The sequence below is a fragment of the Brachycentrus maculatus genome, unplaced genomic scaffold, assembly GCF_059751285.1.
Source record: "Brachycentrus maculatus isolate JH-2025_06_01 unplaced genomic scaffold, ASM5975128v1 h1tg000043l, whole genome shotgun sequence".
In the NCBI taxonomy this organism is placed as follows: Eukaryota; Metazoa; Arthropoda; class Insecta; order Trichoptera; family Brachycentridae; genus Brachycentrus; species Brachycentrus maculatus.
In genome coordinates, this window is record NW_028280797.1 from 82,767 (window position 1) to 100,382 (window position 17,616).

Sequence of the window (17,616 nt, forward strand, 5' to 3'; positions counted from 1 at the left end):
CGATATTTCGTTTATTAAAAGCATTGTTGACTTTGTGTTATGGTAATATTACACTCTCCATATCGAATTGTTGGGTAATATATCCAAAATTAAACAAAGTTTATAAGACAACATTTTGAGTGAGTCCAAATACTAGTTCACAAAATCTGGATTATCTCCAATTACAGGAGGTATTTTTCATATGATTAATTTGAAAAATAACTCCTGTAATTGGAGATAATCCAGATTTTGTGAACAAGTATTTGGACACACTCAAAATGTTGTAAATAAATTATCTGGTCAAATTATAAGCTTAAATAATTAAAATGAAAATGGTATTTTCTGGCGTTTCTCATGTGTGTGATTATAATCCAGGATTCGGACCTCACATACTAATATAAGAGTTTCTGCTTAGTAAAAAGCTTCTTTACATCTCACCAATAGATGTCTCTAGTGAAGTTCTAGTGATTCAAGAACAAGGCTTCTAAATTGGTTCATATATATAGAACTTCCAAGAATTTGAGTAGTGTGGTTGTCAATAATGGGTAGAATTGGTGCATTACACGTGTGTAAAGTGATCACATAAACCAGCCTATGACGGTCGTCAGCCCCGTAAATGCCCAGACTTCCATATTCTTCTTCATCTTTGATGAGATGTCTTATAAACCTTGTTTAATTTTGGATATATTACCCAACAATTCAATATGGAATTCTACCAACTGTCTGCAGTTACAATAAATAAAGTCTCCATATCGTTCATCATTCACTTTGTGTAAGATCACTCTAAAACAGGGAGAATAGAACGCCACACCAATCTGTCTTTGCAAACAATCTTCGCCTCTTCCGCATTCATTCATCTCCTCGTACAGACCCGCCGATTAATCCGACTTCTGACCTGACCACACCTGTTATATGATTCATTGTATCGCATTTTTTCTATATTCACCAAAAGGACATATCTTTATCCTCTTTAAACCCTTATTCGCACCACAGTGGTGCATAGGGCACTGCATCATATAAACACAGTGTTATCTTGATCGTTAACACATGAAGGAAAGGTGGTCAGCCCTCCGCCTCAGGTACCAGTCCAGGGTAATATCGAATAAATATTAGGGTGAAAAAATCAACCATGTTTATTTGACCCCCCCTCTGGGAATGGAACCCGGGAACTCCAGTACGGTAGCCGAGCGTGCTGACCATTACACTACGGAGGCGGACATTTACTACCTTTATATCTTCCCGGCTTCATCTTTGAATTATTTTTTTTTAAATGTTGTATCGTATTACAAATCACTTCATATAACGAAAAATTTATGGATGTAATAAATTTAGATGTATGTGTAAATTAAAGCTTTATCTAAATAAAGTATTGTTATTACTTGTTAATTTTGTTTTATTTGTTGTGTGTTTTGTCATTCGCTCCTTCTTCTGAACCTTATTTGAATAAAATGATGCAAAGGGCACTGTGTCGTATTGCTGCAGAGCTATCTTAAGCATTATTTAGATCAGTGATTCCCAAAGTGGTCTATATCGACCCCTAGGGGTCTATGACAACCTGCAAGAGGTCTACGTCAGCGAAAAAAAAATTGGGGGTCCATGAAATGAAAATGGGGGTCCACGATAGTGGATCACAACACATATACCTATTTACTTACATCATACTATCTTATAATATCAAAACATATACATTATTTAAAAAAGTACCTATGAAGTAAAAAATGTATTATATATCGCTCACTCCTTTCAAGAACGTCATAAATCAAAAATCGTCAATTTTCAGGTGTGCATGTTTTCGGAATGCCCAAAAAATGTACTATATCCCAGCAAAAGCGGCATATTTTTAACTAAATATTTACCCACTACAGGGCAGAAAGTGTTGTTTTTGCATTTTGAAGAAAAGGTAGTGTTTAATTATTTTTTTTAATAAACTGAATATTTTTCAAATGGAGAAAAAACCTTCAGGTTTTACCTTAAAAGATCTGTTGCACAGTAAAAAGTTCAATAAGTGGCTTGATATTTATTTTTAATACATTGTATTTTATATTTTTAAACTTAAAAAACGTTCTCCTGAAAAATCAAGTTTTTTTATTTATGACGTTCTTGAAAGGAGTGAGCGATATGTTAGATTAGAATTAAAGAACATCATAGCGGTCTTGTTAGTAATTATTTTTCGGAATTTGCAAATCACATAATAGATACTAATCACTCATTTCACTCTCATAAATTAAAATTATTACACCTTGTTCCATATAAAGGCCAAATTATGAATTATCTTGAAAATTTAGAAATACAAAAAAACCTGAATTCTAATAATAATTTATTAAATAATATATTGTTTCAAAATTCTTCGCCATTGCTTTCCATTTTTCCTTTGTTTTCAAACTCCGTTCCTTGACTAACCTCTTCCCCTTAATTTCCCCTCTCCTTATTTATAGAACGATTTTATATTTTATATTTTAGTTACTATACAGACCTGAATGATGGAAGTTTAACTTCTGAAACATGTAGTCTATAATAAAACTCAAGTGGTAAAAAACAAGTGTTTTCTTTAATCATTATATATGTTTATAAAATTGTGTATGTTGTAGGATGTTGGTATTCGCTTTGTGGTCAATAAAAATTTTATTTTGAGTAGTTTTAATTTAAATTCAATTAATAAGTGTATGAATTAATAATATAACCCTTATCCGCACCCCAATGGTGCATAGGGCACTGCGTCATATAAACGCAGTGTTATCTTGATCGTTTACACATGAAGGTAAGGTGATCAGCCCTCCGCTTCAGGTACCAGTCCAGGATAATATTGAATAAATATGACAGTGAAAAAATCACTTATATTTATTTTACCCCTCTTGGGAATCGAACCCGGAACCTCCAGAACGATAGCCGAGCGTGCTGACCATTACACTACGGAATTAATATATTATTATATAGTATTAATATATTATTGAAAATTGAAATTTAATTGAAAATTTTGTGACATCTCATCAAAGATGAAGAAGAATATGGAAGTCTGGGCATTTACGGGGCTGACGACCGTCATATGCTGGTTTAAGTGATCACTTTACACACGTGTAACATTCACCAATTCTACCCATTTTTGAAAACCACACTACTCAAATTCTTGGAAGTTCTATACATATGAACCAATTTCGATACTTTTATTATTATTATAACCCTTATCCGCACCCAATGGTGCATAGGGCACTGCATCGAATTGACGCAGTGTTATCTTGATCATTACTTACATGAAGGCAAGGTGATCACTCTTGCGCTTCAGGAACCAGTCCAGGGTAATATTAAATAAATATTACAGTGTAAAATCACTAATATTTATTTTCACCCCCCCTGGGAGTCGAACCCGGGACCTCCAGTACGGTAGCTAAACACGCTGACTATTTACGGGGCTGACGACCGTCATAGGCTGGTTTAAGTGATCGCTTTACACACGTGTAACATTCACCAATTCTACCCATTATTGACAACCACACTACTCAAATTCTTGGAAGTTCTATATATTCTGTTGTGAAGTTCTACATATTCAATCGAAAACATTGAAAATGCTAAATGTATAGTAAACTCAACAGTGATTTTATTTTTAATTTAATTTATATTTGAAGCACTGACTTTGCGATCTTCCATTTTATAAGTATTTAGACACACTCAAAATGTTGTAAATTGATTGGAAATCATATTTCGGAAATTGTCTGTGGTGCTATTGGTTATTTCCTATTGGCCGGCTCAAGGCTGACGTCACTCGCCGCACGACAAGACCTTTGCTTCATTAGAGTCTGGGCCAGCTGTCAAAATGTGAGGTTATGTGCTAAATAATCGAAAAATGCATTTTATCTCAAATAATTTCTGTGATGATAATGTGATCGTTTATTTTATAGATGTACATATTTTTTTAATATGTTTACAAAAGCTTTTTTTATAATTTAATTAATTTTCTCGGCATTCCTACTTTTACATTCTTAAAATTATTATGGCAGTGCACAACGGAGTCCTGGCTGCAACTCTAATGTATGGAAGTGAAACATGGAGTTGGCAAAAGAAGGATGAATGCAGCCGAAATGCGATCTCTCAGAAGAATGTGCGACAAAACGATGTATGATAGATGTGCGAATAGTGAAATAAGGAAGGAATGCAAGACTGAGATAAGAATTATCGATAAAATTAAGAAAGGTGAGTTGAGATGGTTTCGACATGTGGAACGTATGAGTGAGGAATGAACGGTTAAACAAATTTATGAGGCGAATGTAGTTGGAAAAGAAGCAGAGGAAGACCGAGAAAAACATGGCACGATCAGGTATGCCAAATACTTGAAAGTGGTCAGGTTAGGAGTCGTAATAATCGGCGGGTATGAGGGGATGCATGAACGTGGAAGAGGCGAAGAATGTTTGCAAGGACAGAGTGGTGTGGCGCTCTATTCTCTCTGCCTACTCCTGCGGGGAAGCGGCGTGATAGTTAGTTAGTTAGTTAGTTAAGAATTTGAGTAGTGTGGTTGTCAATCATAGGTAGAATCGATGAATGTTACACTCAACCAGTCTATGACAGGTCAAAAGTCCTGTAAATGTCCAGACTTCCATGTCAAAAATGTAAAATGTGTAAAAATCTAACGTCCATGTGGCTAGTCACTCTAGATGTGATCACTTTTTTTATTATTGTGTATTTTCATACAGCTGCAAATTATCTAATAGGGGGTGATAATATTTTAAAAATTGAGTTTTCGCTCATTTTTTTAACCAAATCATCGAAAAAATTAACCTCGGGCGAAATAAGGATATCCGAAAGGGGGATTTATTTCGGATGACGGGAAACACCATGAAATCGAAACGTATTGTGTTTTAAAAAACAGGGTCGCATAAAAAATACCTATAAAATAGTTGAAACCAAAAACTGCTGCTACGAATTTTAGGGGTAAGAAATAAAACACGATTTACAAATATGATTTAGAAATATAAGTCTTTAATTTAAAAAAAAATTGACGTTGATTTTAACATCTCAGCATATCGCTCACTCCTTTCAACAACGTCATAAATAAATAAAAAAACTGATTTTTTCAGGAGATCGTTTTTAAAGATTAAAAATATAATACAGTATATTAAAAATAAATATCAAGCCACTTATCGAACTTTTCACTTTTCATTACCTACCTTTAATTATTTCATATCATAATGCTACAAGCAAAATATTTTACTGAGTAAAAAAATATATATTTACATATCGCTCACTCCTTTCAAGAACGTCATAAATCACTAACTTGATTTTTCAGGAGATCGTTTTTAAAGCTTAAAAATATAATACAGTATATTAAAAATAAATACTAAGCCACTTACTGAACTTTTCACTGTGCTACAGATCTTTTAAAGTAAAACCAGAATATTTTTTCTCCATTTGAAAAAATATTTAATATATTTAAAAAAATAATTAAACAATACCTTTCCTTCAAAATGCAAAAACAACACTTTCTGCCCTGTAGCGGGTAAATATTAGGCTAAAAATATGGCGCTTTTGCTGGGATATAGTACATTTTCTGGGCATTCCGAAAACATGCACAACTGAAAATCGACGATTTTTGATTTATGACATTCTTGAAAGGATTGAGCGATATATATGCGGATGGGTTAAGAGACTATTGAATAATATTATTAAATTAATTTGAAATTTGTTCGCCTCCGTGGTGTAATGGTCAGCGTGTTTAGCTACCGTGCTGCAGATCCCAGGTTCGATTCCCGTAACGTTGTTGAAAGGAGTGAGATATGAAGAAGAATATGGAACTTTCGTTAATTGATTCGACAGTCAGTTTGTGGTTTTATGTATCCAATTTTAATTTATGTTTTACATGGTAAATTCCAGTATTTTTTTAGGGATAATGAATTATTTTCAATTTATCTTTTACTTAGTTAATACCACTATTTCTTCAAATCTACTGAGACACGTGTTTCGATGCATTCCGTATCATTTTTAAACAACGTATGTGGAGATAATTCTATATTTTAGATTTGGGTCCTTGGGACCTGGAAGGACGTACGAGGTGTTTCTTATTTTAATTTATTTATTTTATTTTAATTTAATTTTTTTTTTATTATCACTGGAAACATAAACAATAGGGGGGAGGCTTTAGTCATTGTCATATAATTAATTTTTATTTTTATGAATTTCTGTTGTTTGAAAATGTTGCATTTTCTGACTTTTCGTATTCATAATTTTAAGGATTTCTTAAAATCAATTTCTTAAGATAAATTAACAAGATTTTGAGTGTGTTCATCAAGCCAATAGATGTCTCTAGTGAAGTTCTAGTGATTCAAGAACAATGTTTCAAAATTGGTTCACATATCGCTCACTCCTTTCAAGAACGTCACAAATCAAAATTCGTCAATTTTCAGTTGGGGCATGTTTTTGGAATGTCCAGAAAATTTACTATATCCCAGCAGAAGCGGCATATTTTTAACTTAATTTATACCCGCTACAGGGCAGAAAGTGTTGTTTTTGCATTTTGAAGAAAGCGTATTGTTTAATTATTTTTTAAAATAAACTATATATTTTTCAAATGGAGAAAAAACCTTCAGGTTTTACTTTAAAAGATCTGTTGCACAGTTAAAAGTTCAATAAGTGGCTTGATATTTATTTTTAATACATTGTATTATATTTTTAAACTTTAAAAGCGTTTTCCTGTAAAATCGAGTTTTTTTTATTTATGACGTTCTTGAAAGGAGTGAGTGATATGGTATATAGAGCTTCCAAGAATTTGAGTAGTGTGGTTGTCAATAATGGGTAGAATTGGTGAATGTTACACGTGTGTAAATTGATCACTTAAACCAGCCTGTGACGGTCGTCAGCCCCGTAAATGCCCAGACTTCCATATTCTTCTTCATCTTTGATGAGATGTCAAGGAATAATATTAATCAATTTAATTTCAAAATGGTTCGAAACTAGTCTTTATTATAGATTTAGAGTGATTTATAATAATAATAATAATAATAAAACCCTTATCCGCACCCCAATGGTGCATAGGGCACTGCGTCATATAAACGCAGTGTGATTTTGATCGTTTACACATGAAGGAAAGGTGATCAGCCCTCCGCTTCAGGTACCAGTCCAGGGCAATATTGAATAAATATGACAGTGAAAAAATCACTTTAATATTTATTTTACCCCCCTTGGGAATCGAACCCGGGACCTCCAGAACGGTAGCCGAGCGTGCTGACCATTACACTATGGAGGCGGACAAAAAGGCGTGATTTATAAGCAAAGCAATTTTTCCAATTCAATTTCGTCATTGAATCTTCGTTATTCCATCTTATTCGAACCAGTGATCTCACAGCTCCAAGTCCAGACGTCACCTTGGGGCCGATTGCAGTTTTTTGCATCGCGACAAGAGCGACAGATGGCGGGGAGTTTTTTTTTCAGTTTTTTTCGCAAAAATACAATGCGTCGGAAGGGGAAAGAACAGGGGTAAATCGGCCCCTTTTTATTTGAAAAAGAACAAAAAATCGCTCGTCATTGCGCGCAGTACAAAGGTAGGCAGCACAGGACGTAGGGTTACTGCTCTGAGGAGTAAAAAACATCGTTTAAACTGGCGGTGCAATACCTCGTATCTACAAAAACATAAAAACGAAAAAAAAAAACGCGAAAAAATCCATTATTATCATCAATTTGTAATTTATGATTTTTTAATGTTTTTTTTTTATTTTAAAAAGTGTAAATTGACCATTAAGAAAGGTGTGTTGAGATGGTTTGGACATGTAGAACAAATGAGTGAGGAAAGAACGGTAAAATAAATTTATGAGGCGAATGTAATCGGGAAAAGAAGCTGAGGAAGACCGAGAAAATTATGGCACGATCAGGTATTCCAAATACTTGAAAGTGGTCAGGTTAGGAGTCGTAATAATCGGCGGGTATGAGGAGATGCATGAACGTGGAAGAGGCGAAGAATGTTTGCAAAGACAGAGTGGTGTGGCGTTCTATTCTCTCTGCCTACCCCTGCGGGGAAGCGGCGTGATCGTTAGTTAGTTAGTTAGATAGTTAAATTGATTACTCAATCGTGCATATGACGGTCGTGAACCCTGCAAATAATGCCCAGAATTCCATATTATTCCTTATCTTTGTTGAGATGTCAAAAAATATATTTACATACTTAAATATGTAAAAAAATCACAGAAATTCTTCATTACTTTGTTATAACAGTATTTTTTTTAAATGGAGAAATATTTTTGTTTTTATTATTAACACAAATATTAAAATTTCATACTATTTCTGTGAGCCTAAGCGGCTCATGGTTAGAAATAGGTATCAAATTGTGGTAGAGTGCGTTCGAACCGAGAAACTCTGACTTAAGAATCCGCGACACTAACCACGGGACCACAATCCGACACAAGCAAGTGTTCAAGCACCTCTGATTGCAAACAGCTATATATGGTACCAAACTAGTCTGTTTTAGATTGGTTGGAAGATATTGCTTCTTACATATATCTTTACTGTACATAAAGCTTCAATAAAATTAAAATAAATAAAATATTCAAAAGTGAAAATTCTTGGCAAAAACACTCGCTAATAATTACAATAATAAATTTGGATAATTTTAATATAATATAGAGCCATTTCGTATAATACTACCTCAAGGGCGCTTCACTGTGAATGAATTAGGGAAAATATTATGGCGGAAATGATTTTTACATCCGCCCCAATGGTGCACAAGGCAGTGCATCATATTTATTTACTAATCATTCATCATATACGTAATTACAATTTACAATAATGTGCCTTCAGTGAGTTTCCCTGTGCCAAAGGCACATTTTATAAAATTAAAAAGTTAAATATTTTTCTTATTTCGAAGGAACAAACCGCAATGCCTCTATAAGAGGCTTGTCTATAGATCTGTAGGTAGGATAGTAAGGATAGGGAAAGTAAATGTGAAAAACACACCACAACACCCAGACCAATTGAAAATAAATATTTCTTGAAAATATTTTACAATCGGGAATCGAACCCACGAAGTCATGGAGTTGGCAAAAGAAGGATGAAAGTAGACTGAATGCAGTCGGAATACAATCTATTTATTGTAACTGCAGACAGTCGGTAGAATTCCATATTAAATTGTTGGGTAATATAATCCAAAATAAAACAAGGTTTGTTGGATTGAATTCTACATTTATTTATGTATATCTTAATACGTGACGCGTTTCGTATTCTTAGGACATTATCAAACACTCAAACACACGTGTTCGATAATGTCCTAAGAAGACGAAACGCGTCACGTATTAACATATACATAAATATATTTAGAATTCAATCCAACAGACCTTGTTTTATTTTGGATATATTACCCAACAATGGAATACAATCTCTCAGTGCGGCAAAACCATGTTTGGTAGATGTTCCAATGGGGATAATATCATATAAGGAATGAATGCAAGGCTGAGATAAGCACTATCCAGCAAACTTAGGAAGGTGTGTTGAGATGGTTTGGACATGTGGAACGAATGAGCGAGGAAAGAATGGTAAAACAAATATATGAGGCAATTGTAGAGTATATTTTTGTGAGATACGAGGTTTGGTCTGACGTTTATGGAGGCTGATAAAGGGGTCCAAAAATTGCGGCATTGTATCCTGTGCTATCATCTCGATTTGATGTAACTAACTAACTAACCATCTCGCTGCTCCCCGCAGGGGTAGGCAGAGAGAACAGAACGCCACACCACTCTGTCTCCTTTTTTTATATTTTTAATTACATAAATTGTATTCATTTATTTTAAATGACAATTATAAACATTTACAACGTTTTGAGGTGTCCAAATACTTGTTCACAAAATCTGGATTATCTCCAATTACAGGAATTATCTTCATATTATTTTTTGACATCTCATCAAAGATGAAGAAGAATATGGAGGTCTGGGTATTTTATAATCCAGGATTCGGACCTCACATACTAATAAAAGAGTTTCTGCTCAGTAAAAAGTTTCTTTTCTTCTCACCATTAGATGTCTCTAGTGAAGTTCTAGTGATTCAAGAACAAGGATTCTATATTGGTTCATATATATAGAACTTCCAAGAATTTAAGTAGTGTGGTTGTCAGTAATGGGTAGAATTGATGAATGTTACACGTGTGTGAAGGGATCACTTAAACCAGCCTTATGACGGTCGTCTGCCCCGTAAATGCCCAGACATCCATATTCTTCTTCATCTTTGATGAGATGTCAAAAAATAATATGAATTATAAACATATTAAAAATATTTTTTGCAAAGACCCACCAAGCCACCTTGTGTGTCTTGTTGGTTGAGTTCTTTTTACATACATTTTTATAATTTTTTATCTATTTTAACCTAATATACACACAAAAAGAGAGAAAAAATTAAGAATATTAACATTGTACAATTTTCATAAAATCAACTCTTGATCATTCACCCATTCCCTTATTTTGCCTTTGTTCCATATTTTATTTTGACCTCTAACATCCGTCGGCAACAAATTAAAAATGTTTGGAACCCATACAATTACTGCCAGTTTAGCTTTCGCTGTTAGTCTTTTATTTTCTATAACTGATTTCAGCGCACCATTCACTCTGCTCCTTGCATTAACTCTCCTTTCCATCCCTAGAAAGCATCTTCTAACCCTTGTCCAAGCAAAATGGTGCATAGGGCACTGCATCATATGGACGCAGTGTTATCTTGATCGTCACTTACTGGAAGGCAAGGCGATCACTCCCGCGCTTCAGGAACCAGTCCAGGGTAATACTAAATAAATATTAAAGTGTAAAATTACTAATATTTATTTTCACCCCCCCCTCCTTAGAATCGAACCTGGGACCTCCAGCTCGGTACCTAAACACGCTAACCATTACACCACGGAGGCGGACAACATACTTCTAGAAAAAATACTTTCAAAATATACGAAATCACAAAATTAAACGTCGTCATTCGATCTCGGAGCGTTGAACAGGAACTGTTGGGGAAAAGAACAACCGACTATTTCCCGGTCTTCTTTGGCAAGTAGCACAGTCTGGATGTTGGTCAGTATGCCTCCCTGAGTGACGATCACGAGCCAGAGAGCAGCTTTTTGAGTTCTTCGACGTTGTGGATGGCCAACTGTAGATTTTGGGAGATGATTCTGGTCTTACTGAGCTATACTAAATATATACATATCGCTCACTCCTTTCAAGAACGTCATAAATCAAAAAAGTTGATTTTTCAGGAGAACGTTTTTAAGGTTTAAAAATAAAACACAATGTATTAAAAATACATATCAAGCCACTTATTGAACTTTTTACTGTGCAACAGATCTTTTTAGGTAAAACCTGTAGGTTTTTTTTTCCATTTGAAAAATATTTAGTATATTTAAAAAAATAATTAAACGATACCTTTTCTTCAAAATGCAAAAACAACACTTTCAGCCCTGTAGCGGGTAAATATTAAGTTAAAAATATGCCGCTTTTGCTGGGATATAGTACATTTTCTGGGCATTACGAAAACATGCACAACTCAAAATTGTCGATTTTTGATTTATGACGTTCTTGAAAGGAGTGAGCGATATGTCGCCTTCCATTGGTATGGTGTGTAATGACTCACGGCATAGTATTCGGCTGAACAACCATGAAAATCTAAAAAATTAAAATAATAATAAACGTTTACATTTCTGACATCTTAACGTTTTTTTTTTGTCCGCCTCTGTAGTGTAATGGTCAGCACGCTCGGCTACCGCTCTGGAGGTTCCGGGTTCGATTCCCAAGGGGGGTAAAATAAATATAAGTGATTTTTTCACTGTTATATTTATTCAATATTACCCTGGACTGGTACCTGAAGCGGAAGGCTGATTACCTTTCCTTCATGTGTAAACGATCAAGATAACACTGCGTTTATATGACGCAGTGCCCTATGCACCATTGGGTGCGGATAAGGATTTTTTTTTTAACATATGTGAAGAAGAATAATATACATAAGTCTGGGTATTTACAGGGTTTACGACCGTCATAGGCTTGGTTAAGTGATCACTTTACACACGTGCAACATTCACCAATTCTTCCCATGGTGTCAACTACCCATAATAATCCAGAATTCGGACCTAACAACAAATGAAAGAGTTTATGCTGAGCAAAGAAGCTTCCCGCATCCCACGATAGATGTCTCTAGTGAAATTCTAGTGAAATCAAGCACTGTGTTTCGAGCTATAATGTGGTTGTAAATCATGGGTAGAATTGGAGAATCCTACACGTGTGTAATGTGGATCACTTAAACTAGCCTATGACGGTCGTAAGCCCTGTAAATGCCCAGATATACATATTCTTCTTCATCATTGTTAAGATGTCAAAAAAATTATGAAAAAAATAGCTCCTAATTGGAGATAATCCAGATTTGTGAACAAGTATTTGGACACACTCAAAATGTTGTAAATATTGATAACTTGATAATATTATACGCACCTTTTACTGAAGAATAATCCAATATATCAATCGTCCTTAGTCTTCCGTTAATATTGCTTTCTTCAAAGCGACATTATGCAGCCACAAGAGCGTCAGTCGCCGGTGATCACCCCGCGAGCGGCTCCAACCGAAGAACGCTCTAGCTGGTTCGCAATAAGAAAGATCAACCGGTGAAAACGACAGTTTTTCTTGTCCATTGCATCAAACCAGCTTATTTAGCGTCAATTAATGTATTTATTTTTAATAAAAATCATTTACAGATATATATTTTTTTAATAAAGGATTGACGAGATTAAATTTTGTTTAATTTTTTAAAATTTTTAGCCAATTATTTTAAGTTTTTTTATCCCAAATTTTTGTTCGTTTGAACAAGTGATTTTTTTGAGTATGCCAATTTTTTCGCTTCACTCAATGACCTTTATTTTACATATTTAACATTTTTTTACAAATATTTCATTTAAAAAAATATATATATAAAACATTGTTTTAAATGTTAAAAGTATTATTGACTTTGTGGCATGGTAATATAACACTCTCCTTATCATTCATCGTTCACTTTGTGTAATACCACTCAAAAAATATATTTCTCTTCACAATCAACCATTCCATCATCAGGTCAACTATATACCGATAAGGATATAGATATATGTATATACGATAATGAGAAAAATTTTGTTATTGTTGTTTTAATACTAATCAAAAAAACCTACTATACGACTACCGGTTTCGGAATAACCATTCCATCATCAGGTCAACTGTAGACTATAGTTTATAGACATTATTTTAATACAATTTTGAAGTGTTTAAATTTTAAATAAATACATACTAATTTATTATTAGATTAAAACCAATATTTTTAGCTTTTCCACTTTTTTATTTGACCAGCGACCGGGTTTCGTCGTTACCGACATCATCAGACTGGTGAGAGGCTTTACAAATTTGTATGTTATATATAAAAGAAGGCAGGAGTTGATAACCATGATTTGATATAAGTTGTGGATCATGCAGTGCTGAATACGTGGGGCAAACAGGACGATCGTTTAAAATAAGAATAAACGAACATGTCCAAAGTTGGAGAAATAAAAAAGAAAACTCCACTTTTGCAAACCACTTGATAGAGTCAAATCATGATTTCGATAAAAATTTTAATGTAAAAATCTTACACAAATGTAGTAAAGGTAAAAAATTAGATAGGCTCGAAATTTTGGAAATAAATAGATTAAAAAATTGTCATAATAAAGACATATTAAATGATCAAGTAACACACATTCATTCTCCCTTACTTTACCCATTAGAAAAGAAACAATAGATGCCTTAATGTCTTGTCGATAAGAAATGACTGCCGGGAAATTTACATTTCAGAGAACTTCGGACTCCCCCCGGACAACCACAGCTTAGTGGAAGGAGCCGTCAACCAGCATTTCCTGATACCTCGTTACATAATTTAAATTCATTTACAAAAAATACAAATCTATTTTAACTTTATATAAAATCGTGCTTTCAATACAAAAAACCTTTATAAAAAAATATTTAAAATATCATACAATACTTAAATTCACTAAAATTAAATTAATTTCTCATAAAATTATATCAAATCATGGTTATCAACTCCTGCCTTCTTTTATATATAACATACAAATTTGTAAAGCCTCTCACCAGTCTGATGATGTCGGTAACGACGAAACCCGGTCGCTGGTCAAATAAAAAAGTGGAAAAGCTAAAAATATTGGTTTTAATCTAATAATAAATTAAAAATGCAATTCCATCACGAAGTGTCAGTGGATAATATAAATCTATTAAATACATACTATACTTACATTGAGATTTAAAACCGATTTTTTTTATTTTTAAAGCAAAATATCAGTTGAATTTTATGTTTTAAAATTATTTAGTATATATACTACATACTTCTGTTACCATCACGCCGTTTTCCTGCAGGGGTAGGCAGAGAGGATGGAACGCCACACTCTTCTGTCCTGACATGCACTCCTAGCTTCCTTCATATCCATACATCTGGTCATACACGCCTTTCTATTACGTAGACTTTTGACATCACCAGAAATTACAAAAATTATTTTATAATTATCTTATTTTACAAGTTTTATTACAAAATACATATTTTTTTATATATAAACAAAATACACAACGACAATTTGTATTTTTCTTCATATTTTGATAAATATTGTAAATAATTTTTTACTCTAATATTTATTTAGAATTTATCACCCTGGACTGGTACGTAAAGCGTAAGGGTGATCACAAGACGATTTTAAGTAAGTAAAAATGGTTCGAAACTAGTCTTTATTTTATAATAAAGATATACATATAATTTTTTGACATCTCATCAAAGATGAAGAAGAATATGGAAGTCTGGGCATTTACGGGGCTGACGACCGTCATAGGCTGGTTTAAGTGATCACTTTACACACGTGTAACATTCACCAATTCTACCCATTATTGACAACCACACTACTCAAATTCTTGGAAGTTCTATGTATATATATGAACCAATTTAGAAACCTTGTTCTTGAATCACTAGAACTTCACTAGAGACATCTATTGGTGAGATGTAAAGAAGCTTTTTATTAAGCAGAAACTCTTATATTAGTATGTGAGATCCATATTCTTCTTCATCTTTGATGAGATGTCATAAAATAATGTGAAAATAACTCCTGTAATTGGAGATAATCCAGATTTTGTGAACAAGTATTTGGACACACTCAAAATGTTGTAAAGATATTCATAGATGTGAAGTTCCTCACCAAAACGTTACATTTCCATTTTAAATGATTTTAAGTAATCAGGAATTGTAGCTTGTAAAATTGTTACATTTTGGTGCCATTCAATGATTTTATATTGGTTTAACACAGGATTGGTCACGTTTTGTCGCAACTTAATTAAGATTTTGATAAAATACAGTAAACAGAACAGATTTGCATTTAAAAGATTTTTGTGCAATGTAATATTAACTGTAATATTTTGGTGAGGACCTCCATGTACATATCGCTCACTCCTTTTAAGAACTTAAAAAATCAAAAAACTAGATTTTTCGGGAGAACGTTTTTAAAGTATACAAATATAATACAATGTATTAAAAATAAATATCAAGCCACTTATTAAACTTTTTACTGTGCAACAGATCTTTTTAGGTAAAACCTGAAGGTTTTTTCTCCATTTCAAAAATATTCAGCATATTTAAAAAAATTATTAAACAATACATTTTCTTCAAAATGCAAAAACAACACTTTCTGCCCTGTAGCGGGTAATTATTAAGTAAAAAATATGCCGCTTTTGCTGGGAAATAGTGCATTTTCTGGACATTCCGAAAACATTGAAAATTAACGATATTTGATTTATGACGTTCTTGAAAGGAGTGAGCGATATGATGTAAATTAAGTGTAAATAAAAGTTTGTATTAAAAGTAATATAAGCTAACTAAAGAAATTTCAAATATATACATATATGCCGATTAAAAAATGTAACAAAACACAAAATTCTTCACGATTTTTTTCGCTCTTCTTGATGCCGGTTGAAGGTTGGTTGTTGGTTGAAGGTTGGTCGAAGCCGGTTGAAGATTTTACCGCATGTCTGGGAAAGTTAGCAGGCCGCACAGTCGCCTTAAAATGGTGTAATACAATACTATACAACCTACTACCTCACCCAGACACGGGCGATGATGTTGGCTGGAGAACTCTCGTCCTGCAAGTGTTTGGAGTCGGTCGATCGAAGGTTAACTTTGAGCTTGAGCTAATTGTTTGGTAGCGTCCTCGATATCTTAAAATTATACACTGTACCTTTTTTTTACACGTTTTTCGTACACACGATTCTGAATAAACACTTTGAAATGCAGGAGAAAAGAAAAAATAACATTTTGAGACATTCCTTTGCATGTAATTACTGCTTACAGTCTGTTCACAGTTATTTTACGTCTAATTTAATATTTTTTATTAATTATTTATTTGGCAGTATAAATACTAATAAAAAAAATATAGAGGTGAAATAACTGTGAACACAGTTTTTTAAATAATTTATTTCGCAGTACAAAAACAATTAAAAAAAATAATACTAGAGGTAAAATACCTGTGAACAGACTGTAGTTCTATACGCAGATTAGCTTAGGCAAGATAAGTCATCTTTTCACATTTCATTTCTTAAATTTATCGTATTTTTTTAAATATAATAGGGTCCCCGTAGGGACATGTAAAGATAATAGAACGCCATATCAATCTGTCTTGCAAATACCATATAAATATATATATATATATATATATATATATATATATATATATATATATATATATATATATATATATATATATATATATATATATATATATATATATATATATATATATATATATATATATATATATATATATATATATATATATATATATATATATATATATATATATATATATATATATATATATATATATATATATATATATATATAAATATATATATATATATATATATATATATATATATATATTTATATATATATATATATTTATATATATATATATATATATATATACATATATATATATATATATATATATATATATATATATATATATATATTTATATATATATATATATATATATATATATATATATATATATATATATATATATATATATATATATATATATATATATATATATATATATATATATATATATTACTACTACCATCGCAGCGTTTCCTCGCAGGGGTAGACAGAAAGGATGGAACGCCACACTCTTCTGTCCTGACATACACTCCTCGACTCCTTCACATCCAAACATCTATGGACAAAACAAGATGATACTTTTGCGCCACCCTGAATCTGTTTGTATACTGCAGCTGCCTAGTTCACAAACGTCAAATATGGTTGACGTGCGACAGCATTTGTAAAAATTATATCATCTTCCGATAGGGTGATCAATTTTGCGCCACCATGTAAAATCATTTTTTTCAACCCCTTTGTTGTTAAAAAGTTGTTATGTTGTCATATAAATATTGATTGTATTTTTAAACACAATTTTGACGCATAGAAATATTTCTGGTATTTTTAAACACAATTTTGACGCATATAAATATTTCTGGTATTTTTAAACACAATTTTGAGACATTGAAAAATTTCTAGTAATTAAAAAAAATGTTGAAGCTTATAAATATTTCTGGTATTTTTAAACACAATTTTGAGGCATTGGAATATTTCTAGTATTT

General features: G+C 32.5%; 1 long non-coding RNA gene across 3 annotated transcripts in view; it reads right to left on the bottom strand.

Annotated features, from left to right (window-relative positions):
- LOC148312311 (uncharacterized) overlaps positions 1-17,616 on the bottom strand; it is a 122,719-nt gene that overhangs the window by 10,796 nt on the left and 94,307 nt on the right. The window contains exons 4-5 of one of the 3 annotated variants that reach the window (XR_015839252.1): positions 12,395-12,541; positions 10,774-11,067 (exon numbers count right to left, since the gene is read on the bottom strand). The exons of 1 other annotated variant lie outside the window; for it this stretch is intronic. This is a non-coding gene — a long non-coding RNA (uncharacterized LOC148312311). Of the gene's footprint in view, positions 1-10,773; positions 11,068-12,394; positions 12,542-17,616 lie in introns of those variants that run through there. One more of the 3 variants, XR_015839251.1, reaches the window with a different exon arrangement.